The sequence below is a fragment of the Rhineura floridana genome, chromosome 2 (assembly GCF_030035675.1).
Source record: "Rhineura floridana isolate rRhiFlo1 chromosome 2, rRhiFlo1.hap2, whole genome shotgun sequence".
Classification (NCBI taxonomy): Eukaryota; Metazoa; Chordata; class Lepidosauria; order Squamata; family Rhineuridae; genus Rhineura; species Rhineura floridana.
In genome coordinates, this window is record NC_084481.1 from 56040148 (window position 1) to 56066483 (window position 26336).

General features: G+C 44.5%; 1 long non-coding RNA gene across 1 annotated transcript in view; it reads left to right on the plus strand.

Annotated features, from left to right (window-relative positions):
- Window positions 1–7654: 7654 nt before the first annotated feature.
- Window positions 7655–26336, plus strand: part of LOC133378147 (uncharacterized) — a 46623-nt gene continuing 27941 nt past the window's right edge. Inside the window, exon 1 of the long non-coding RNA XR_009760875.1 lies at window positions 7655–7962. This is a non-coding gene — a long non-coding RNA (uncharacterized LOC133378147). The remainder of the gene's footprint in view (window positions 7963–26336) is intronic.

The following is a 26336-nucleotide window of genomic DNA, read 5'->3' on the forward strand; positions in this document are numbered from 1 at the left end:
GAATGTGGCATCGGAACTTGGGAGAGAAAATGTAGGGACAGAACAGGCGAAGAGGGATAAAGCCGACTGCAAAAGAAATAATAATCTGTGTGAAGGGACGTGGCTCGGTGGTAGAGCACCTGCTCTGCGCGCAGGGGGTCCCGCCAGGTTCAGTCCCCAGGTAGAGCTTGGAATATTCTCAGTCTGAAACCCAGGTGAGTGGCTGCCAGTCAGTGTGGACAATGCTGAGCTAGATGGACTTAAGGGTTTGACCCAGTACAAGGCAAATTCTTATATTCCTAGACTCCTGTATTCTAGTCTTTGGCCTTAGAGGAACTTGGACGCAGGAGTGTGATCCCAGCGATGAATTAGTTTATCTTTTGCGTAAGGGCGCAGCTTTAAAGCACAGTCCTGCTGGGTCGGCCTGCTAGAATTAAAATCTCACGGAGCGCAATGGGGTTCATACCCAGGCAAACCTGGGAGGAAGCCCTACGAACTCAATGGGACTCGCTCCGAATGTATAGGATGGCGCGGTTATTAGTGCTCCATCGCGAGTGCCTGTCCTCTCTCTTCTCGAGTGGCTTATAGAACGTTAAAGACCCAGCTGCCTCAGGGAATGTCACCGAGGTTATATCTGCCCCGGAATAAGATCAGGTATCATCCATCCTGCAGAGCAGAGGAGTCATCTTCTGTCTCAGTACCTTGAGGGGAGCTCCCAGTAGTCCTCTCTACTTTCATCCTCCTGCGTTCTCATATTTACTTTGTTTTGAGGAATCTTCCCAAAAAGAAACCCCACACCCCACCCCCGCTGGCTGCCAGAAAAAGAAAAAGAAAGGCAATCTAACTGCATAATACATCTTAGGAAAGGGCAGCGAGTCAACTTAATAGAGCTCCTAAGTCTCTCCCGGGATCGTCCAGACCTGGAAATATCACGAATTTGAGGCCTGGGCCAACTCTGTTGAACCCTTCTTGACATGAAATCTCTCTTCACCCTCCTCCCGCCCCGAAAGTAGGAAACCTTGCGTGGATACGACCCAGATATTCCGAAGGTACTGTAGTATTGTGAGCAAAGAGGAAGATTATAGCGTGGCAAACAGTGAATTCCCCCCCCTTCAATACACCCTCTTAAACAGGGATTTTGTCTCCCTCTTGCTATTCGTTGTGAGGAAGGAGAGCAAGTGGTAACTATTTCGGAGTAACTCATGCCGAGTTCAAAGAGTATAAAGTGTGCTTTGTGAACGTGCGTGTGAGAGAAAGAGTTGTTGTACATTGAGATTCTTTACCCTTTAAAAAAATTACATCTAAGAGAAGGAATTTACCAGGGAAGATAAAAGTTACAATTCCAGAACGAGGCAGCCCTAGCAATGTGGAGAGAAGGGTCTGGAGATGAGTGGACAGGAGGCTCTTTCAACAGGGCGCTTCCCTCACTGCCTCTCTCTCTCACACACACGCGCGCGCGCCTCCTCAAGGCCAGAGGCTGAACTCTCCGTGCCTTTGGGACGTAGAAGCCTTTCCTCTGCCGGGACTGAAGGGACAGCGACTGCAAAGTGAATAATTCCTTTTGTACTTGAGCGCGTTTCTGTCTCGGATCGGCGTGAAAGCTGCGGACACAGCGAGGGGCTTTGCCTGCACTGAGGGAAGTGATTTAAAGATCCACTTGTGCGCGTGGCTTTCGGTGCCTTGGAAGTAAATAGGCCGTTCTCCCCGTCGCCGGCGCCTGGTGCCCGCGTCAAGAGAGGGAGGTGGAGGCTGGCGCCTGCGAAGATTACAAGGAGCCCTCGAGGGGCTGCCAGCGTGCTCAGAAAGAGCCTGGCTGGCGGCACCGGAGTAGTCCTGCATTGGATGGCTCCGGGGGAAGCGTTTCGGGGCGGAGGATTGGAATGGTATTTAGCCAGAGAGAAGCGATAAGGGGGAACTGGTTTCTATGAGCTTGAATGGGATTACCCTGGGGGAAGCGGGGTGGTGGTGACTCTCATTAGCTGGAATGGGATTTGTCATCGGGAAGCGATTTGGGGGAAAACTGGATCCCGTTGCCTTGAATGGGATTGATCCAGAGAGAAACGACTGGAGGAACTGACCCCCATTGGCCTGAATGGGACTACCCTAGATGAAGCTACAGGGAGGGGGGTTGTCGTAGAGAGAGTCTGATTCCCGTAAACTTGAACGGGATTTATGCCCGGGAAGCGATAGAGAGGGAAATGGATTCCCACTAGCTTGAATGGGATCTACCTGGGGGTTGGGAAACCGTTTTGGGGCAGTGTGTAGCTAGTATGTCGCTCTCGCTGGCCCACCCGTAGGTTCCTGGATAAGGAAAACAGATTTCGTGGTCCTCTCAGTTGCTTCCTGGGCCGACCTGACCCAAGATTGCACAACCGGTCCTCCTCGGGTAGAACCGTCCGTGGAGAAGACGACGGAAGTGCCTGCTTGGGAGCGAGGAAGAGCACTGCACAGCAGTGCCCTCCCCGCCAAAACCAGGAAAGTTTCTTTCCCAGAAAGGGACTCGGTGCGCGCGCGGGGGGGTCTCTTCCCCGAAAAGGAAGACCAGCCTTTGCAGCCGGTGGTAGCCGCGGCTGCCCTACCTGTGGTGCCGCACGCCTCGCCGCGTCGCCCAACCCTTTGCGCGCCGCAGTCAACAGCGGAGACGGCCGCCCCCATCCTGAGCCCTCCGGCAGCGGTGGACCATTCCATTGTGGCAGCCAAGGCGGGGGACTGCCGGGGTGTCATTAACAAGGCTTGGCCACAATACACGGGGCAGAACGCCCTCCGCCTGTTCCCTGTCTCCCCACCTTGGAGAAATAAGTCCACCTCGGGAGGTTGCTTTTTGTTATGATGTAAACAAAGATCTCTCTCTTTCTCACATACTCTCTCTCTCTGTGTCATTTGATTTAAAAAGAAAAAGAGGGGTTTAAAAAATAAATTAAACACTGAGGTTTTTTAACAGAGCCTGGGCGGCTGAGAAAATGCGAAGGAGAGTTGATGTCGGCGTCTGACCGATTCGGAAATTATTTTTGGAAATTCTTTCTTTCTTTCTCATCTTGCGCTCACGCACCCACAACCTGGTTCATCCGTCCTTCGTCTGGCACACTCTCAAGTTAAGCACTTTCCGATTGGGCAAGCCACACGTGGCCGGCCGGCAACGTTTGCCCTGCAGCTTTCCAGCCACCAGTGCGGTGGAACCGGGCTTGCGGTGGAACCGGGCTGGGGGTGGGAGGGGGCGCGGGAGTCCCCAAATGCCATAATAAGCCAATCGGAAGCGGTGGCTCTTTTTTCTCGCTTTCACCCATTATGCCCGCCAGGATCTCCGCATCCATGCGAGCAGCAGTAGAAGATCTTGATGACCGTCCCAGTTTCTCCGAGCTGGAATCCCTCGTCCAATGTTTTGCCTTCGTGTGCCTCCGAATTGCCTTGCAATTTCGTGAAACGCAACCAGGCTTACATCAGGCTGAGGCAGCGATTTCCCCCTAAGGCCACTCCGAATCAGTTTCATAGCAGGGCAGAGAAGTCCAGCCTGCTCCCCTCCCTTCCCCCGCCCATGACGAAGATCCTAAAATATACAGCTCCAGGCCCATTTATAAATCAAAGTAAACTTCCTTTTGCTCGGCCCCACAATAACCCGTCGAGGTAGGGCCATTCCTCTTGTACAGCTGAGGAAATGGTTGAGAGATTGTGACAGCGATGACATTATGGCTGAGAGATAAGACACGAAGCTCTGCTTTGGCAGGTCCAACCCCAGGCATCTTTTGATTCACTGGACCACAGCGGCCACCCCCGTGCGAGGGTGCCTAGATGATGCACAAGAGGCCAGGGCACTCTCGCCTGACAAGCTACACCGGCGGAAATGCCGTCTCCTGCGGAACTCTTCAAGAGGCAGGAACCCCGCCCTCTGCTCCATATGGCCAATCACCTCTCAGTGCCATCTCTTTCTGCTGTAGCCCTTGGATAGGGGACCCAACTGAGCTCTTTCGGAACCATTCGGATGGAGGGGCGGGGCTTGGAGAGAGCACTGCGTAGAGGAGACACCCCCAGCTCCAAAGCAGCTGTCCGTCAGCGAGCTCTGCCTCCGCTTTCGGAGGTCTGGATTCATGTTGGTCGAGATGTTACTACAGACAGCATAGGGCCCGATGCACTCAGCGTTGTGCCCGTCTATAGATCCCACCGATTGCAGGGGGAGGGATATGCCTTACCTTTCCTCAACGAGATTTAGGGTCCACCCTAGACCCGCTGAGCCGGGAATAAGTCCCTTTGAGTTTACTTTTCATTCACGCAGCTCGATCAATTCTCACGTTGATTGAGAATTAAGCCCGACTGAGGCCAATGGGACTTACTCCCGGGTAAGTCTGCTACAGGCTCGCGGCCTGCCATCGCAACCCTCCGAAAGCATCTCGTTTAACTCAGTGGGGCTTACTCCCGAGCCAACGTGCTCAGGACAGCGCCTTAAGGCGTCGCGAGTGAATCTAGTTGGGCTTCCGAATTGCTTTAGGATCAGGCGCTCTGGCAGTTTTAGGACGGACTGGTTTTGGAGAGGCGGGCCTGTGTTTGTCAAGCATCTCGGCAAAAGAGCCAGGAAAATCAGATTAAAACCTTGAAATGTCGGGGAACGCGACTCAGATGGGGCTCCGTCATGTTCTTAGACGGATGGAGGCTTATTGCCACCCAGTACTCTGTAAGATCCGCAGCTGCTGATGTCGGTGTAGGCGCTCGCAGCTGATCGAAGCCTCTTCCCATCCATCCATACTTCAGACGTAAACACAACCGGCGCAGCCTCGTGGTTAGGAAGTCGGACTTGCCTCTGGGAGGCCTAGCGTGTCAGTCATGCTCAGCTAAGATGACGGAATGGCCTTGGACGAATCGCTTCCTCTCAGACTCAGTTCCCCATCGGTTATTAAAAAGGGTGGGGAGGCGATAAATTAGTTTGCAAAGCCCTGTGGAACCGTGGCTCACCTGCGGCTGAGAGACACTGTCTATATTAGATGCGGCTGCACCCATTTTTGCAAAAGGAGGCTGCAATCATATGCAATGTTGCAATTATTGAGAAGGGGGGAGAGACTCTTAATGCAGTCCCCAAACCCCATCCCCTGGGTCTCTCTAGTTTTAGCCAAATTGTGACCAAATAGGCCGCTAAAAACAGTACCGAAGGGGCACCCCAAAAGGTAAGTACCCCCCTGTAATTCCAGCAATGGGTTTACACAAGGTAATTCCACAATGGACACTTATTTGAAAATCAGAGGGACTTATTTCCCAGGAAATGTGCCTAGGATCGGTTAAACAACTGCAACCGAAGCACACTTACTTTGCCACTGAAAATATGCATGGGATTGGGCTGCGCGCATGAAAGCCGCCCATCTCCACATTGTTCTTCCACAGGCCGTTCATTTCGATGGGGCTTCCCCAGCGGAAAAGCGCCTGCTGCTTTTGCCTCTATGATGTTGAATGATAAGAGCTGCAGGCTTTGATGGTAGATCCCATGGAGCTCAGTGGGATCGCCTTCCAAAGTAAACGCGCACAGGGTCGGGCTGTAGCTGTGTAGGTCATAATAGCAGCCACCGCATCGCGTCTACCCAGCAACATTTGTATGTAAAATTGTAGGATTGTGAATTACATCTAACCGAAAATTAAAATCGGCTGCGACCTTATGCACGCTTACTCCGGAGTCAGTTCCAGTGGAAAAAAGCCGGACTTCTATCTTGCAGTGTACAAAGCAAACAAGCAAAAACTATAAAACTAAATCCATTCTAGAATGAACATCACGATTCCTGTAAAAATGAATAAGAAGGATTCACTCGTCCGGTCCCGTCGTAGAATTTTGGAACAATCGTGTCTGTCTGTAATATTACTGAAAGTCGTTCTCCCAAACTTGTACCGCTGTGGAACGAATGAAAGCAGCACTTCCAAAGAACAATCCATTTTTAGATTTCTAAAGATCTGGAAAAAGGTACGACTCACAGGAAGTTCAGCATCCAGATCCTATGCATGCTAACCCTTAAATAAGATCCACTCCGCTCAACGGGGCTCGCAAGCAAGCAAGCCTCCACAGAATCTGAAACAGGCTGAAAAGGGGATAGACTCCACTGAACTCACTGGGATTTAACTTCTGAATAGGTGATAGGGATGCGCGGTTAGACCCTGCAAACTGTCTGGAATCCTGGGCCCACAGTTTAGTTGGTTTGTGGAGAGATCGGGGCTGTAAACCGCTGTATACTTACGTGGAGTAAGGCTGCAATCCGAACCACATTTCCCTGGGAGTAAGTCCCATTGGCCTGTGTAGATTTGGGTAGGATTACAGTGTAAATCCCATTGAAATTAGCGGGATTCAGCTCTGCGTAAAACATGTAGAGGCTCGCGCAATCCTTGCGCATTGTTACTTTCGAGTAAATCCCATTGAAAAGAGTAGGACTTGCTTCCCCGTCAATATGTATACATAAACTCAGATTGCCTGGCGGAAATCCTAATACATACACGGGGGAAATAAGTCCTATTTGACGCATCAGGAACTTTCTCCCGAGTCAAGCAGACAGACCACGCGTCGGAAAATCTGCCTCGACTTTTGAGCACCTGGTTAGCCTGGAGGCGACTCCACTTTTGACCGCCTCGGGAGCGATCCACCAGGACCAGCGGATTCTCCCGAACTCGCTCGCTGTCTAGGTGGAGGCAGCCCTCGCCACAAGCAGGAAGCTAAAGAAGGAACCGTATATAACCCGTGCCCTTGGGGAGCCGCGGCCTCTTTGACCATATTAAATATACATCCTGGAGCAGCCTGAGAACACACCGCGGGCTAAATTCAGGCGGCAGCCGTATCCACACTTGACTTAAGAGTGTCCCATTGAGGCTAATGGGGCTTTCTGCCGAGTTAGGATATCTGGAAACGGGTTGATACTAGGCGGTGGTGGGGAAGGGAAAAGTTTAAATTTCCTCTCTAGGGAACCGATAGGCTCCTGCGTCATTAAGAGCAATACGACAGGCTGAAAGTCAATAGGTGCAGCCAGGGAGGAAGAGGCAGCTTTTGAACGTCAAACAACTATTAAAAACAGGCCCCCCGAGAGCTGCAACTCTATTTCACCCCTGATTATTGTGAGAGCCTTTGGCACTTTAGCAACTTTCTGTGGCCCTCCGGATGTTGTTGGACTGCAGCTCCCATCTGCCTTGACTACTGGCTGTGCCAACATCCGGAGGGAAGCTGATCAGGGGAGCTTTACAGTCTGAGGGCAATATATGTAGATTTTTAACGGTACCGATGAATCGGAGCAAGCTGCTACCAATTTAGATGTTGCTATTTTTTCTTTTTACAGTTATTCGTTGCTTTCTTCAACTGTGTTAGGAGGTGCTGTTACAGAGCATACCTGTAGCGAGATCTCTGCCCCGCGGGGTCTTAGTCTACATCCGAGGGACAAGCCAAGGCTGTCGAATAAGGCAAGTACTGTTAACTCATTATAGAGAGGAGTAGAAACAGGAGGGGAGCGGCGGTAGAGTTAAGCTGTGTATGTGAAGGAGTAGTTCTCGCGCCGTTCCCTCCCAAATAAATAAATACATACATACATAAATAAATAAATACCATTCTCAGCCCACAGGCTAGTCGGAGTCAGAAGTATGTCCTACTGATTTCAGTGGGATGTGTTTACTCCTTATCACAAGTTTGCCAACAGTGTTCTGACCTGCAAGGCAGCGCGGTGGATTCGAAGACAACGGGAAACAATTTGAACAATTCCCATTAAATATTAGTCTATATCCATTCAACCATCTGTACGGGCATGGGATCCTCGGCTATGAAGGCCTTGCGATGGCCACCAGACCAGCTAGGGCCCTAGGCCAAGCCCGGCCCCACCCTCACTGTAAGATGGCTGCTGGGAGGGGTAAACGTGTATGCGACGTGTAGGAAAAGATCCCACCCAGTTCTTACCAGAGAAGGAACGACAGAAGGAAAAGAGAAGAGGTTATTTCCGAGGCTGCTTCAAATTCAAAGTGAGGCTTCAGTCTTGGCAATGCAAGGTAACAAACAAGGGTTGGTCGTGCTCCTGAGTACCAGTGTCTATAAACTTTGATACAGGGTCCTTGCATTTGCAATGAATTGTGAGGCGTCCAGTTGGCTGGGTGGGAGGTTGCTGAGAGAATACCCGGATCTAGTGGATCTTTAGGTGAGATGGGATGACTGCTGAAGCAATTTAAGCCTAGAGAGTAGCCTTCAGCAAGAAGGGTTTAGTGCTCTGTTGTTAGTGGGCTTGGGCCTCAGATTGACTGCAGTAGGGCCCCGCTTTACAGTGCTTTGCTTTATAGCGTTGGGCTAATACAGCGGTTGTGAATTGTAGAAAGGCCCCGCTTTACAACGCTTGTTCTGCTTTTATGGTGTTTTTTTGCCGCCTGGCGCCATTTTGGTCAATGTAAGTCAATGGGATCCGCTTTACAGCGGTTTTCGCTTTACAGCGGGGGTCTGGAATATAACCCGCTGTATGAGCCGGGCCCTACTGTACGGGGAGACCTGGAACCACCATGTCTCATATTGTTATGGCCCACCCGCCGGTTCTTTTGTCAGGCCTATTGCTTGTCTAAATGCCCCAGAATGTTTTCTTAATAGCCAGAAAATAGTTGGATCTTCCTTGTGTGCGCTAAATGAGATAGGTGGCATATACCCCTTCCCCAAACTAGGATGGTGTAAACGTGATTAGTGTGTGACAAGGACAGAAGAAGCAGATTCTGGACCAGAGAAAGAAAGAGAAACCCACTTACCTGGGAGTAAGTTTCATTGGTCAGTGGGGCTTCTGTGTAGACACAGATTAGGATTGTGCTATGTGAGATCTCTAGAAAACTAAAGCACATTGGGGTGTGCCTCATTTGCCCTAATGGACCAGTATCCACTTGATCTAATAATGGACAAGCGCGGGCACACACACTCTCTTCTTGACTGGCCACCTGATAAAACCAAATTTGAGCTTTTCAGAGCTGGAACACATTGGTGTGTTTTGTTGCCTCTCTTGGGATGGGGGCAGAGATCTTGCTGCTTTGTAGAAGTACTGTGTTGTCCATCTTCACATATACATGTTGAGCACGTTGAAAGTAAAATATTACAAAATACTCTGTATGCTACAGCAATCTCTCCTTCCAAAGTAAGGGAAGCTCAATTTTTGGGGAACCACAGCAGCAGACAGATTGCCCTCATATCCTAATTGTTGGCTTCCCATAAACACCTGGTTGATCACTATGGTCTGATTCAGCAAGGTTTTTATATTCTTGTGTGTAGATGGTGGCATGTTATGTTTTATTGCATTTCTTTGAGAGGGCTATTATGTTTTTAATGCTTAGGGAAATGGTGAAGGTATATAAAATATTATTGTCTTTAATCCACACTATAGTGTTTTTCTCTTTTTGATCCAGATCTCTTTCATGCTTCAATCATCTACTCCCCCTATGTGGGAGGTAAGAAGTAATATAGTTTTATCCAGTGGTCAAGATGGTGTGTGTGTGTAGGTGTTGTCCTGGGAATTTAAAAATAATTATTTAATAATAAAAGATAATTATGAATTTAATTATATCCAGTGGAGACCGGTCCACTAGGGCAAATGGGGTGCTTTCCCCACCAATCTCAGTCTATCCTCATCCAGCCCCCGCCTACCTACTTTCTTACTTGCAACCAGTTCACTGGGTGATGCTGTATGTGATTTGCTCCACCAACCTCAGCACACCTTCAGCTTGCCTCCACCTTAGGCTCAGTGTTGCCCTTGTAGAAGTCAGCAGGGAAGAGCTGTAGAAGAGTGGCGAAATTGGGAATGGAGAGACTGAGTGAGCCTTTATGTGTTTGAATCTTTGCTAAAGATTACACCTTCCCTGCAAATTAGTCAGACAGAGACTTTAAGCTTTAAAATAAGAAATAACTACTTTATTCTGGAAGTACATACTTGATAGGAAAGAGTTCTACATCTAGTTAACTAGCTAAGTTGGAGATGCAAACACTAAGCCTAGTGTTTGCCCCCATGTTTGGAGGAGAGGTAGAGACAAAGAGAATATGTCTGCTTTCCCTCTCAAGAGAAAGAAAAAAAAGGAAGGAGATGTGGTCAACATCCTATGCATATCAGTCTAGCAGGAAGAGAGAGACAGCAGGAGATCAAAGGATAGGTATTAGCTTAGCAATCAGGAGGTCTCCTCTCTAGCTACCATTTTTAACCCCATGCAGCCTCAACCCACAAGTTGGAGTTGAACCACATAGTCCAACAAGAGGATGGGGACAAAACCACTGGACTCTGCTTGTCATTGGATCTGGTTCTGCTCCACCTGCTGTTGACCTCTCTGCCTTCCATCTTGACAGCCCAATGGGCACCACCCATCACTCATTAGATTCCTAGATCTGGTGTGTACGACTGAGATGTAGGCTTGCCTGAAACCTGATCAGAGGGGGTCAGAAAAGGGAATAATTCATCCTCTCTGCCTCAATAATACATTTTACACCTGGGGAATTGAGACTGAGAGATGATGAACATTTGGTTAAGATGACCTAGTGAGCTTCTGGCTCAACGGCTGTATTGTTCCAGGTGGAGGAAGTACAATGGGTCTGTAAGCCATTCAAGGCGGTCATCCTGATCATACTAGTGGTTAAGTTGTTGGACTGCGACCTGGGAGACCAGGGTTCGAGTCCCCACATAGCCATGAAGCTCACTGGGTGACCTTGGGCCAGTCGCTGCCTCTCAGCCTCATGAAAACCCTATTCATAGGGTCGCCATAAGTCGGAATCGACTTGAAGGCAGTACATTTACATTTTTTAAGGAGTAAGTCTCAAATGAACATAGTAAACATGGATGGCATAGTAAACATGTGCTGTTCTTGCTTCTAAGGCAGGCTAGTCATATATGAGTTCATTGAGTAGCTTGAAGTGCATTCTTGGTTGCAGATCCTGCTGTTTTGTTATCTGACAAAGGGGGAAACTCAACAAGACGGACATCAGCAGGGGAGTAAATCCTGCATCAAAATAATTGTGAGATGATGACTGCCTAATTCTTCTCAGGCAAACCACATCTTCTAAAATTAAAGAGAGGGGGATGGCTGTGTATGAATCACAAACATAGGAGTTTGGGATGGAGGGACTGCTTTCAGCTGAACACTTTGATCAGGTGTGTGTTTCTTAGGCCTTTTGCAGTAAGCTATCCCAATCTAGCATAGCAAAAAAGGTGGCCACTTGCACATCACCAAGGAAAGCTATGCAACACCCAAAAAGAGGACAGAAAAAAGGAAAAGAGTTGCATAAAACTGGCATATGCTAATTTAGATGTATAGGCACACATTTAGATAAGAACAGAAGAACATAAGAAGAGCCTACTGGATCAGGCCAGTGCCCCATCTAGTCCAGCATCCTGTTCTCACAGTGGCCAACCAGGTGCCTGGGGGAAGCCCGCAAGCAGGACCCGAGTGCAAGAACACTCTCCCCTCCTGAGGCTTCCGGCAACTGGTTTTCAGAAACATACTGCCTCTGACTAGGATGGCAGAGCACAGCCATCATGGCTAGTAGCCATTGATAGCCCTGTCCTCCATGAATTTGTCTAATCTTTTAAAGCCATGCAAGCTGGTGGCCATCACTGCGTCTTGTGGGAGCAAATTCCATAGTTTAACTATGCGCTGAGTGAAGAAGTACTTCCTTTTGTCTGTCCTGAATCTTCCAACATTCAACTTCTTTGAATGTCCATGAGTTCTAGTAGTATGAGAGAGGGAGAAGAACTTTTCTCTATCCACTTTCTCAATGCCATGCATAATTTTATACACTTCTATCATGTCTCCTCTGACCTGCCTTTTCTCTAAACTTAAAAGCCCCAAATGCTGCAACCTTTCCTCTTAAGGGAGTCGCTCCATCCCCTTGATCATTCTGGTTGCCCTTTTCTGAACCTTTTCCAATTCTATAATATCCATTTTGAGATGAGGCGACCAGAACTGTACACAGTATTCCAAATGCGGCCGCACCATAGATTTATCCAACGGCATTATGATATTGGCTGTTTTATTTTCAATACCTTTCCTAATTATCGCTAGCATGGAATTTGCCTTTTTCACAGCTGCCGCACACTGGGTCGACATTTTCATCGTGCTGTCCACTACAACCCCGAGGTCTCTCTCCTGGTCGGTCACCGCCAGTTCAGACCCCATGAGCGTATATGTGAAATTAAGATTTTTTGCTCCAATACAGGAATACCCCCATTAACATATGCAATGGGACCAGAGCGTGTATGTAAAGTGAAAATGTACTTAAAGTGAAGCAAATTATCTATGCATGTACTGCACTGCAATCGCGACTAGATGGCAGCAGCGTCATGCCATTAAGTGTCCGTAATTGCAAAGTGCACGTACGTTAAGTGGGGAAAGGTGGAGTATGGAGCATGTCCGTTATCGCAAGGGTCCGTTAAACGAAGGTACGTAAATCGGGGTATTCCTGTATGCATAATTTTACACTTGTTTATATTGAATTGTATTTGCCATTTTTCCTCCCATTCACTCAGTTTGGAGAGGTCTTTTTGGAGCTCTTTGCAATCCCTTTTTGTTTTAACAACCCTGAACAATTTAGTGTCGTCAGCAAACTTGGCCACTTCACTGCTCACTCCTAATTCTAGGTCATTAATGAACAAGTTGAAAAGTACAGGTCCCAATACCGATCCTTGAGGGACTCCACTTTCTACAGCCCTCCATTGGGAGAACTGTCCATTTATTCCTACCCTCTGCTTTCTGCTTCTTAACCAATTCCTTATCCACAAGAGGACCTCTCCTCTTATTCCATGACTGCTAAGCTTCCTCAGAAGTCTTTGGTGAGGTACCTTGTCAAACGCTTTTTGAAAGTCTAAGTACACTATGTCCACTGGATCACCTCTATCTATATGTTTGTTGACACTCTCAAAGAATTCTAATAGGTAACTGAGACAGGACTTTCCCTTGCAGAAGCCATGCTGGCTCTGCTTCAGCAAGGCTTGTTCTTCTATGTGCTTAGTTAATCTAGCTTTAATCATACTTTCTACCAGTTTTCCAGCGACAGAAGTTAAGCTGACTGGCCTGTAATTTCTGGGATCCCTCCTGGATCCCTTTTTGAAGATTGGCGTTACATTTGCCACTTTCCAGTCCTCAGGCACGGAGGAGGACCCGAGGGACAAGTTACATATTTTAGTTAGCAGATCAGCAATTTCACATTTGAGTTCTTTGAGAACTCTCGGGTGGATGCCATCCGGGCCCAGTGATTTGTCAGTTTTTATATTGTCTATTAAGCCTAGAACTTCCTCTCTCGTTACCACTATTTGTCTCAGTTCTTCAGAATCCCTTCCTGCAAATGTTAGTTCAGGTTCAGGGATCTGCCCTATATCTTCCACTGTGAAGACAGATGCAAAAAATTCATTTAGCTTTTCTGCAGTCTCCTTATCGTTCTTTAGTACACCTTTGACTCCCTTATCATCCAAGTGTCCAATCGTCTCCGTAGATGGTCTCCTGCTTTGAATGTATTTATAGAATATTTTGTTGTTGGTTTTTATGTTCTTAGCAATATGCTCCTCAAATTCTTTTTTAGCATCCCTTATTGTCTTCTTGCATTTCTTTTGCCAGAGTTTGTGTTCCTTTTTATTTTCTTCATTCGGACAAGACTTCCATTTTCTGAAGGAAGACTTTTTGCCTCTAAGAGCTTCCTTGACTTTGCTCGTTAATTATGCTGGCATTTTCTTGGCCCTGGTGGTGCCTTTTCTGATCTGTGGTATGCACTCCAGTTGAACTTCTAATATAGTGTTTTTAAACAACTTCCAAGCATTTTCGAGTGATGTGACCCTCTGGACTTTGTTTTTCAGCTTTCTTTTTACCAATTCCCTCATTTTTGTGAAGTTTCCTCGTTTGAAGTCAAATGTGACCGTGTTGGATTTTCTTGGCAATTGGCCATTTACATGTATGTTTAATTTAATAGCACTATGGTCACTGCTCCCAATCAGTTCAACAACACTTACATCTCGTACCAGGTCCCGGTCCCCACTGAGGATTAAGTCCAGGGTTGCCGTCCTTCTGGTTGGTTCCATGACCAACTGGTCTAGGGCATAGTCATTTAGAATATCTAGAAATATTGCTTCTTTGTCATGACTGGAACACATATGCTGTTGGCTTACTAGGCCTTACTACCAATGTGTTTTTTCATCAGGTCTGAAATGTTTCAAGATGTATGGGAAAGCAGCCTTATCTGCTGTGCTGGCCTGGGAGCGCTCATTCAAGGCCAGACAGTAGTTGTCATGGTAACTGGAGATAACAGCTGGGAAAGTTGTAACTGCTGTTAGTTCTTCCTTCTTCTGTGTGTGTCTTTGAAGCAAGCAGTCCTATCCTTGAAGGGGGGGGGAGAATTCTACTTGTATCTATCCTCTTAAGCCTTTGGCCGTAATGTCTTAGTAAAGACTCTTAAACCTTTCTCAAGCCTCTGTGAAGTTTCTTGCTCAACTTAACTCCAACGTAACGTATGCTGTTCACGCAACAACACTCACACATCAACATATGCGGCCAGTCTATGGTAGTTGAAGTCACCCATTACTACCACATTTCCTAGTTTGGATGCTTCCTTAATTATAATTTAAAACAGAAAGACACCATAATGGAGAAGACTGTCACCAGGTGACCTGTGCACTTGCCCAGTCTGCTGTCCCAGTGCTGCTAGCTGCAGATGGGCAGTTTCAAGGCCCCTTCTGATCTCTCTTCATAGGGTTCTTTACCTTTAAACTGGATATGGACTGGACTATTGGAAGTGGGGCAAGAGCAACTCCTGTTTTGTTCTTTTGTTTATGTTCTAGAAGGGAGATAGGGTCCTCCAGATGGTTAGGCGTGACTACCTTTACCTGTGATGCTCTGACTGACTTCCTTCTGTTAGACTGATATGCTTAGGGAAGCTTATCTGCCCCTCCTCCTTCTGCCCTGCCCTTCTCTTCTACAGAGAACTCCTTCAAGTAGAGGACTGCCCTCTGTAAAGTAGGAAACATGGCCACCCTAGTGGCAAAAGCAGCTTCTTGAAGAGGGGTGCAGTATTGAAAAAGATTATCTTAATAATGTTTTGGGGAGAGGGGAAAAAAGCCACAGTATGCAACTGGGAATTTGGAGCAGTAAATAGTTTCAGATACCTACACAGGTAGCAGGTGGTGAGATTAATGGCAGCAAGCAAGTGAATGGTAAGAATGGTAAGAGGCAGGATCTCTTAATTTGGGTGTGGGACTTGAAAACAGGCATTTGAAGGAATTGCTGTGGAAGTCCTAGACAAGATCCACAATTATCCTGGACAAAAAGCTGTTGAGGAGGGAGTACAGGAGCTGAAAGCAGCAATCTGGGCATCTTGCCTGTAGATAGTTGCAGGTTCTTTTCAGACTGTAAATGAAAGTATATACTGAAAGCTGCTGAGACATACTGAAAACCTCTGGGCAAGTTTGTTTGTATGAGCTGTAGAGGTGCCTAGGCTCTCATAGCAGAGTAGGTTTTGGGTACATGAGCTGTCAACTTCCTTGAGTGCCCAGGTTATTGAAGATGAGTGGCTGTTTTTGGCAGCTTCCTGAAGAACAGTTGAAATTTCTAAGTCAGGGCTGGGGAGCCTGTGACCCTCCAAATGTTGTTAGAGTACAACTCCCACCGATCCCTGACCAGTGATCAGGCTGGCTGGTCTGATGAGAGTTGGAGTCCAACAATGTCTGAAGAGCTACAGGTTCCTCATCAGTACTCTAACTCTTTACCTAGACTATATTGATGGTGCTACAGATGATGTAGTGGTCCTGATCCAACAACTAGCTGAATGGAATCTGGCTGGGTAGGTTGTGGGAGCCCCAGTGTGGTCTCAGTGGGTAGGCCTAAAGGCTAGCAGCCTTTGTTATGGATCCACCACCGGCAAACTCTGGATGAGAGAGCACCTAAGGCAGCCATCTCCAACCTGGTATCCTGCAGATGTTTTAGACTGCAGCTTCCATCATTTCTGATTACTAGCCATACTAGTTGGGGCTGCCACAGGAGATGTAGTCCAAAATATCTGGAGCTTACCAGATTGAGGAAGGCTGACCTAAGGTCTTGGGTCTTCGAAGAGGGAGATAATTTTGTTATTAAAGGTGAATGCATATGGTATAACTTTCAGTGGAGTACTTTGAAACACATAATGCCTTTTTGGATTTTTGTTTTAAAAAGTAGTATGTTTCTCTGTAATTGAGTATCTACAACTCTTGTTTCTAGTATGCAAGGATGATGGGGTTGCCCAAATATCTAATATTCCAAAACTATTCTCATTGGGTATCTTTGACAAAATATGGTGGATGTGGATGAGGCATTGGCTTTGTATATTTTCTTTTGTTTCTTTATATTTTGTTTCATTTACATGAGGAAACAGTCTTAAAATATGCTTTGTGTGTCTTGCCTTTCATTAAAACAAACCAAAACCAGCCACTAGCAAATCCATATTCTGTAACTGGTGACTTGGGAACAAAACTGCATATGGCATCTAATGATTACCTCTTTTATGTTGAGTTCCAAAAAACAAATATTGTAGGTATTTGCTTTCATTGGACCATTGCACCCATTATGTCAGCAAGCTGGGATCTGTGTTGGAGTGCTCCCTTGGAAAGAATGGGTTTGCTCTATGATGACAGTTGACATGTATCATTATCAGCATATTTTTTTCATTCACAAATTACGTGTGTCTGTCTGTCTGTCTGTCTGTCTGTCTGTCTGTCTGTCTGTCTGTCTGTCTGTCTGTCTGTCTGTCTGTCTGTCTGTCATCTATCTATCATCTATCTATCTATCAATCTATCTAATGTTACATGTGGAGAAGCCCAAAGCCCTTTTAATTCATTTCCCCATTGCTTATAGATGAGTGTGCTGGGTTGTGAGTCATTCACTTGAACTTCGGAGTATCAAAGACAGAACAAATCTGTGTAATTCTTCATAGCTTTTGTCCACTTGGGAAATCCCTCTAATGGCTGTATACACAGAAATGTCTTTATACGCGCACACACACACACATGACACAACACTCACCCATGGCTTATTTTAATATATGAGGCAGGCAGTGTTGCAGAATCTGCACGTACCAAAGTGTTAGCTCTAACTAACCTTTGTGGCAAGTTGTGGTGTGGTGTGAGATGATGGTATTCAGGAAGGTTTTGACAGGTTTGACATTTTATGTATGGTGTGCTTCTCTAGTTTTTTGACTTCTTCCTCCCACCCCTTTTCCTAAATAAAAGGTGATTGTTGCCGGATCAGTTTATGTCGAGGGTTATATAGAAAAAGGAGAGGTGCATTTCAGGAAAGAGAACTGACTCTCAGATTTTCCCTGCTGCACCATCCCAGCAATACATATGTGTGTGATTACATTTTTATTTAACATTTAGACCATATTAACCAGGTCATAAAGGACTCTCGTGTTGATTAGGTAACACAATTGTTTAACCTTTTGTAGTGTTCAAAGGCACAATATTTTCTTTGAATGCTAAATATTAAACCCGGGCTGAGTTCTGTGTTTTATCTTTGCTCAGTCAGTTGCTAATGCAGTTAGCTGAAGGCAAGTGTGCCTGCGAGCGATACACTCGTATTTCTTCTCCAACACAATCCTGTCAAGGTTTACTTGGGAGTAAGTCACACTGTATACAGTGGAGCTTACTCCCAGGTAAGTGCATATATAGGATTGCAGCCTAAGTTAGACATTTCTCTCATTCCTCCCTTCCATCTATAGTATTGTAAGCTGTCCTCAGAACTAATGCAGATTAAGCAGAAATGATATACATTTTCTAAGTAAATAAGGAATGCATAATTTTGGAGATTTCTTTTGAAACCAAGGAAAGAATGTCGGGGAACTTTTAAATGTAACTGGAAAGGGATTTGTAAAGCATGTTGAAATGCATTATATTGTTTTATGTGTTTTTGAAACATGCTAAGAAAGCTTTAGTCTGTACAAGTATGCTGTTTTTTTTTAAAAAAAGAATTATTCTCCCCCAGCAAACTTGACAAAAGAATAATTTCTGGACCCAAAGCTTTTTGTTTCTGGTTATCAGATCACTGTATTTTTCTGAGTGAGTATGAAGGAGTATGATACTGCTTTTAAAAAGCTTTCTCAACAGTGGAAACTGAACTACTTTATCAAAACCATCTCAAGGCCACTGAAAACATTATCACAGAAAAATATATGAAAAAACTTATATAGATGCATAGGGAACTTTGACCAATTGCCAGTTTCGTGGTGCTTGTAGTCATCTTTTAAGTCACATGACTCCAGCGGGTAGAGTGTTGGGCTTGGAAGACTTTGATTCAAATCCCTGCTCAGTCATGATTTTGGGCCAATCTCTCTTAGCCCAACCAAGCCACAGATCTGCTGTGAGATTAAATGGGAAGAACATTATGCACTCTGTTCTTAAGGGGAGGGCAAGAAAATACAAACTGCTGAAATGGCTTTCTAAACAGACATGCATAGGTTTTCCTTGGTCTGAAGCATCTCTCGGATTCCTCCAAGCATGTGAATTGGTAGATGACCTTTCTCCAAATTGTACCAAGTTCTGTAATCTAAGCATACTGAAAACATGGTATGAGTACTTCAGGTATGGAACAATCCTATACATGTCTATTCAGAAGCAGGTCCTACAAAGTTCAAAGGGACTTACAGGTAAGTGTGTGTGTAGAGTTGAACTGTGAATAACTTGCAGTTTCAGGTTTTCTAAACAAAGCACTAAATCTGTAAAGGCAGATATAAAAATCCCACAACTGATATAAATTTAAACTGCCCATCTTTGAACAAGGTCTTGGTGACTACAGGTAATAAGAAAAGATTTCCCTGTTCCTTTTACTTTCTAGCTGTTCATAGAAGTCTGGAAAACAAATACATCTTGTGTTGTGCCTTAAAGGTCAACAACATTAGAATATTGTAGACCCAAAACCAGTGTGTCACTGAACTCCTGAGGGCCTTTAATGCATACATCTGGTATTATGATTTGTGTCTGAAGCTTTATTGAGATATCCACCAGCAAAGGAAATTGGCCTGGCAAGCACATGGGCTAGCGCTTTAACAGCAATGGCCCTAAAATTGTGGAATATAATCCCACATGATATTTGGCAGGCCCCATCCCTTTTTTACCTTGGCTTTCAGAAACTAATAGTGGCCAAGGATCTGACTGTCTAGCCTGGTCTTGGTGACCGTATAATGCTATATTTTTGATATTGGTTTGTTAGTTTCAATAATGTGGAATTGTTTTATTGAGATGGTTTTCAAATGTTATGTATTTATTGTTGTATTTTATGTGAACCACATCGTGAAAAAATTATTCCTGAAAGGCCATGTAGAAATTTATGTAAATCAACGAAATGTGGAGAGCTCTCCCACAAGAATCAAGGGACAGTGCAACTTCCTCAGACGGTGCTTTCATGGAGAATCAAGGCTTATGCTTTTGCTTGGCTTCTATAGTTGATAATTTATTGGAAAAAATGACATCTTATTTGTCCTACTCATCAGCTATTGTCCTGCAATGATAGCATAACCATTTAATGGAGGTGAAGCAATTTTACTTCAGGGTGGCTCTGTGTGGGGTAAACTATGTGTTAGCCCCTTTAAACAACCAATCAGAAAACCGTGCAAACATTGTGCTCTATTTCTAGGGGTGATGAGAGGATGTGTGTGTGTGTATATATATAATATATATATCTCAAATAAAAAATAGTGTGTGTGTGTATATATATATAAAATATATATATCTCAAATAAAAAATACTGGGTGGTATGCAGTGCTAGTTCTACTCAAAGTAGACCCATTGAAGTTAATAGACATTACTAAGAGGCTGATTAATTTCAGTGGGTCTACTGTGAGTAGGAGAAGGGAATACAACCCAATGTCTTGATGTCACAAATGTTAACCAGTAAGTACCCATGATCATTATATCATGATCTGTTCATACAGCAAGCACAATAAGAGGTACTGGTGAAGATATGGAGAACTGCATATGGAGAAATAGAGATTTCTGAAATTTCTAGTCCTGTGCCATAGCTTTTCTTCCAGTTTCTTAAAAGCTTTCCCTTGCAAAAAAAATTTCAGCTTTTTGGCCTCATTCATGGGACACTTGGTATTTTGTAATTTCTTTACAATTTCATACGTCTTCCCCTAGGGTTGGGGAAGTCAACTTAGTGCTAAGTCAAACATTCTGGATTTTTCCTTACACCACAAAAAGTTCTCCTCCCCTCCAGCCCCCACAACCTCTAAATCTGTTCTGGGATTCCCCCCAACCTTCTGGAGCAGATTTGGGGATGGTGCAGGGCGTGGGTGGGTGGCGGAGAGGAGGGGAAATCAGGTTGCACTAATTGAAGTCATTCTGCTAGAGCAAAAATTTAGCTGACTGCTGTCCCTGGCCTTTAGTTGATGCACGGGAACCTTGGAAGGCTGACTACTAAGCACTTGAGACTCAGGAGTTCACTGGTTTTGTTTTGAGGGGAAGATTTTATTTATCCTCCTTCCCCTCCTCTAAAAAGACTTCACAAATATAAATAACAATGAACAATGGTCAGGAGCATGATAGACAGCCGTTCTGGATTTCCACAGTTATAGGAAGGTCCTGCTGAGGACATAATGGCTTTTCTGGAAGTGTAGGCACCCAGGAAGGCTGCAGAATGCAGACCACCAGAGAGATGATTTGTAGAATGAAATAAAGAACCCTCTCCCTTGGCTGCTTTGCAAGTAAGGTAAGTACAACAAGACTACACACCATCCCTGAGAATTTCACCAAATCTTTCTCTTGCTTTGATAATATTCTAATGCAGTTTATTTTCTAATTTAATTGATGGACAATTGTTTTAAAAACACAGAAGAAATTTTCAGTACAGCACAGGAGATTTCTGCAATGCGAGAATAAGCTGGAGAAAGGATTGTCCATATTCTTTGTAACCAAAAGTTTACTGTCTCTTCTTTAAAAAGTTAAAAATTGTCCAGTCCCATCAATGACAAATGGAAATGTTGTGCAACTTTTTAAGGTGTTCAATCTCCAGGCCAGTTCTGGCAAAAAGTCATGCAAATATTTTCATCGCTCTATTTTTATTTTTATTTCCTTTAACCTTGGTGTTGCTAATTCTCTAGGGTCATTTTTAAATGTTATTCTCTTAAAGAAATGTCTCTGACTTTTGTAAGGTTTGACATTATGTTGTCCCAGATCTTTCTCCTGTTCTTATATCTCTGTGCTTGTTGTCAGCTGCCATGACAGCTCCTAACCTCCCAGGGGAAGGGCAGGTGAGTAGGTTTCTTTGGCAATGATGTCAGGGTTGCTTTGCTTCCTAGAACTGCTGAGAATGAATGTTCTCTGAGCAGTTCAGTCTGCACTTTCTACCCGAGGTCTGATTACTGCTGTGATATGGGTAGCTTTAACGGCTTGAAGTCTGGGATCATAAGTCCATCCCCCTAGTTGTCAGTGAAAAGTATTGCCTATGTGTGTTACAGGGTTGGTAAGAGAGTCCACTGGTATTGAAGGACTGGCATGCAGAGGTTTGTTTGGAAGGCGATTTCACAAGAACTGCACTTTGTTCATAGCCTCCAAACCCCATGCCAATCCAAAATTTCTAAGGCCCATTATCCCTTCTTTTGGCTGCAATCCTAGCTCCCGCCCTCCTCAACTGCTGGTCCTTTGTAGAGTGGTGGATCTACTGTTGCATCCGTAGCCCTGCAATAATCAGAGGCAGAATGTGAGGGAGGGGAGGGGAATTGGGCCTAATTACATTGCATGACTCCTGTGAGACCAGCTAGGGATCCAATGGATCCCAGGCTGGCTCAGCCCCACCCTTGGAATGCTCTGTCTGGGGATTCAGCTGGCCCCTGCCAGTGGGGTGTTGGAAGTGGGGCAAGAGCAACTCCTATTTTGTTCCTTTGTTTATGTTCCAGAAGGGAGATAGAGTTAGGGTCCTCCAGATGGATAGGCTTGATTACCTTTACCTGTGATGCTCTAACTGACTTCCTTCCACTGTTAGACTGTTATGTCTTTAGGGAAGCTTATCTGCCCCTCCTCCTTCCACCCTTTCCTTCTATTATCTTCTTTGACTGTCCAAGAGAGAGGAGACACCTTTGTCTCTGCTCTCTCTCTCCTAGCCATGAGGGCAACTCCCAAGCCTGGGTGTTGTGCCTCCAACTTAGTTAGTTAGTTAGAACTAGGTATGCCTTTCTATCTACTATGTATTTCTATAAATAAAGTAGCTTTTCTTATTTTACTAAGTCTTTAGTCTCACTGATCTCAATGCAGGGTAAAAACCTGCTTTCTTAGGTAAATGCACACACTGGCACATGCACATTTTAGACCACTGTTCTCTACTTAACAAATATATACAAATTTACACAACAACAATGGGAAACAGTCAGTGCACTCCTGCTCATATGTTCAGCAGCTGGCGGGAGGCTGGCTCAGCCGGCAAAGCTGAGCAGAGACTCCTCCACTCAATCCTAAACTCCCACAGTCCTGTGTAAGAATGTTTTTTTTTGGGGGGGGGCAGGTTGTTCTGTTAGTAGGATAAGCAGCGTCTACTCTGGGGAGTTCATTTTTCCTTCTACTCTCCCCCTTTGGATGGTTCAGGTGTTACCAAATTTGTTGTGTGATAGAAAAGTTTATCAAGTGAAATAGAGTTGAAAAACATTCAAACATAAAGTAGGAGATCATGATGGGGAGATGGGGGAGAAATTCAATTTAGTTTGCATTTAAAGGCAAACCTACCTAATCTGCACTTTCCAAAACAACAGGTGAACCAAAACACAGCCATCCTTCAGAATTCATACTTCTCCAAATTTTGCAGTGTAATTCTCCAGCTAGGTAATATGTACAAAAATGCATATACTGTAGTTGTATGTACATGAAAAAAACATATGTTAGTGAGAATAGCACACACAAATGCATTATATTTGGGAAAATTGCTTTGCAAAATAGCGTATGTTAGGCAAAATTGCCCACAAAGATGTTCATATTAGAAGAACTTTCCACTAAACTGATGAATTTTCATGAGGACCTTTTAAAAAAAATGTTGCGGAGAACTGAATTCAAGATTGGAAAAATTAGAAACTATAAAAAACTGAAATTGGCAGATTCACCTAGTCATGAGACCTAATTAATAAATCTAAAATTAGCAGCAGGGTAACTACCTCTGGGACTAACTAAAATGCTGCAAAGTAGATAACAGAACTTGTCAGCAGGCTGGATGTAAATAAATATAAAAAGGTGGGGGCTGACTAGGAAGGGAGATTCTGCCCACTTCGTTTTGATCTTTTGAATATTCAGCCAGATTTATTGAATTCAACAGCTTATTCTCCTCTTCTAGTAAAGGTTACAACCCTGCTGTTACCTTTGAATCTTTTTTCTAATCGACCAACATGTCTAACATGCATGTTTTCTCAATAAAGGAAATTCTTCAAATAAATTCTGATGTATTATAATTGTTTAATTAATTAAATTTGTATCCCGCCATTCCTCCCTAAAGGAGCCCAGGGTTGCAAACAAAGTACCTTTTAAAACATCTTGAAAACAAAACATCTTTAAAAATAAATCTCTAAAATATCTTTAAAAAAAAACGTAAAAACAATTCCAACACAGATGCAGACTGGGATAAGGTAAGGTCTCTACTTAAAAGGCTTGTTGAAAGAGGAAGTTGGAGATTAGTATAGTTTAGGGTTACCAGGTCTCCAGTTTTTGGGCGGAGTCTTTGGTTTTTGGGCCCCCCCTCTGGTTCTCCGGCTAGCACACCTTAATCTCCAGACTCTCAGCTTCAATTTAAAAAAAATTAAGTTTCTAGGTGGTCTGGTTCCCAAGATATACACCAAAATGTCAGCTGCCCCCTGTGGGACTGTTAAATCTGTTTTACAGATCTTTGTAACAGCTCCTAGCTCTAACTACAACTCCCATCAGCCCAATCCAGTGGCCATGCTGGCTGGGGCTGATGGGAGTTATAGTTTAAAAAAGTAACTTTTCCAAGCTCTGGCTCTAACCCTGCCCTTTCAGGATTGTAGCCAATAAATGAAGCCAGGGTTGTGACTTGTTGATCCAGGCATGCCTAGGCTTAGTTTCAACGTCAGAAAATGGTCGCTTTGAGATTTTGCAGTTTGCGTAAGTAATATGGCTTAAAGTTTTTTTTTCCTCTGGTGTGCAAGAGTCAGACTCTGGGCTATGAAATATGAAAGTAACGAAGCCGCTGGGGACAATCATTAGGAGATTTGGTCTGCAGTGTCACCAATATGCAGATGACACTCAGCTCTATCTCTCGTTTAAATCTTCGCCAGAGTTGGCTGTGGAGACCTTGTCCAAGTGCCTGGAATCCGTGAGTGGATGGATGGGAAGGAACAATCTGAAGCTGAACCCCGACAAGACCGAGGTGCTGCTCGTGGGGGACAAAGGAAGGTTGGGAGATGTTGACTTGAAGTTCAGTGGGGTAACTCTACCCCTGAAGGACCAGGTCCGCAGCCTTGGGGTTGTACTTGATTCCAGGCTGTCCATGGAGGCTCAGATTTCGGCAGTGAGCCGGGCAGCCTGGTATCAACTACACCTCATACGAAGGCTGCAACCCTACCTTCCTGCTCATCAGCTCCCACTGGTAGTACACGCCCTGGTCACCTCTCGCTTGGATTAACTGTAATGCGCTGTACGTGGGGTTACCCTTGAAAACGGTCCGGAAATTACAACTTATACAAAATGCGGCGGCTCGACTACTTACGAACAGTCGCCGCCGAGATCACATCACACCAGTGTTGTTCGATCTACACTGGCTTCCAGTTGTTTTCCGAGCCCAATTCAAGGTGTTGGTATTAACCTTTAAATCCCTATACGGTTTCGGCCCAGTTTATCTTTCGGAGCGCCTTCAACGCCACCAATTATGCCGCCCAACAAGATCAGCCACACAGGGCCTTCTCTCAATCCCGCTGACAAAAACAGCCAGATTGGCGGGTACTAGAGAGAGGGCATTCTCAGTGGCGGCCCCCACCCTCTGGAACTCCCTCCCACAAGATCTCCGGCACGCCTCTTCCCTAAATGTATTTCGGAAAGCCTTAAAGACCTGGCTCTTTCAACAGGCCTTTGGGATCTCCGGGGAGGGTTAATTGTCTTGATTGAAATGCCTCCTGCCCTGTTTTAATATTGTTGTTGCAGCTGTATTGCTTTTATACTGTTTTTATATTGTATTATTGTATTTTATTATATTGTGTTTTAATGATTTTGTACGTCGCCTAGAGTGGCCATTGGCCAGATAGGTGACACAGAAATTAAATTTATTATTATTATTATTAAAGTATTTAATCCAATATTTGCTTTTCTGGGAGTAAAGGAATGCTAATCCCATGTACCTGGAGTAAACCCCATTGAACTCCATTAGGACTTACTTTTGAGTAGACATGGTTAGGAGTGTGCTATAAGTTAATGGGACTTTTGAGTAAACATAGCACAGACTTGTGTTTGTGTTGTAAATCTTTCTCCCTCCAATCCTATTTTTAAAGCAATTAGGCAGGGTTTACCTAGGTATCATGGTTTATGTAGGAAACTAATACTGATTTTTTTAAAAAATTGTTCCTCAGTGACCAACTGGTTTGACAATAAACTATTATATGGGGTGTAGTTTTACACCTGCAAATGTGTGTGTGTGTATGGAGCCTTTCCAACAACCCTGTGAGGTAGGGTTGGTGATTGGAAACCAAGGCAGTTCACGATAAGAAATAAATCCCTTTAAAAACTAATAACCATAAAACAAATATAAACATTTACAAAACAGCTTAAAGTGGCATGATTCTGAATTTTGGGTTGGGTGAATGAAGTTTATTTATTTATTTTTATTATTTGATTTATATCCTGCTCTTCCTCCCAGTAGGAGCCCAGGGCGGCAAACAAAAGCACTAAAAACACTTTAAAAATCATAAAAACAGACTTTAAAATATATTAAAACAAAACATCTTTAAAAACATTTTTAAAAGGTTTAAAAGCATATTAAAAATCAGTTCCAACATAGACACAGATTGGGATAAGGTCTCAACTTAAAAGGCTTGTTAAAAGCACAAGTTCCTTATCACTTGAGGGTATAGTTTTCCCTGGTTGAGTAAGCCCCACTGAATACATTGGGACTTGCTTCTGAGTAAACAAACAGGATTGCACTATAAATATCTTTACAGGTTGTGTAAATAATAAACATACTTGATAGTCATGCTTATATAAATATTTTGTCATACTGTGTCCCAATAAGTATCCGATTTCACACTATGGTTGTACAATACTTCCTCTACGTTTTAAGTATGCCTTGCGGTGGTCATGGTTCTCCATTGTTTTCATCCTGAGGAGCAGATAGGCTGAGAGATGGTGAGTAGTCCATGGTCATACAGTAACCTTTATAGCTCATTTCCATTTTGAAAAATTAATTTAAATAATTTACATGTAGGCAAAATTTAT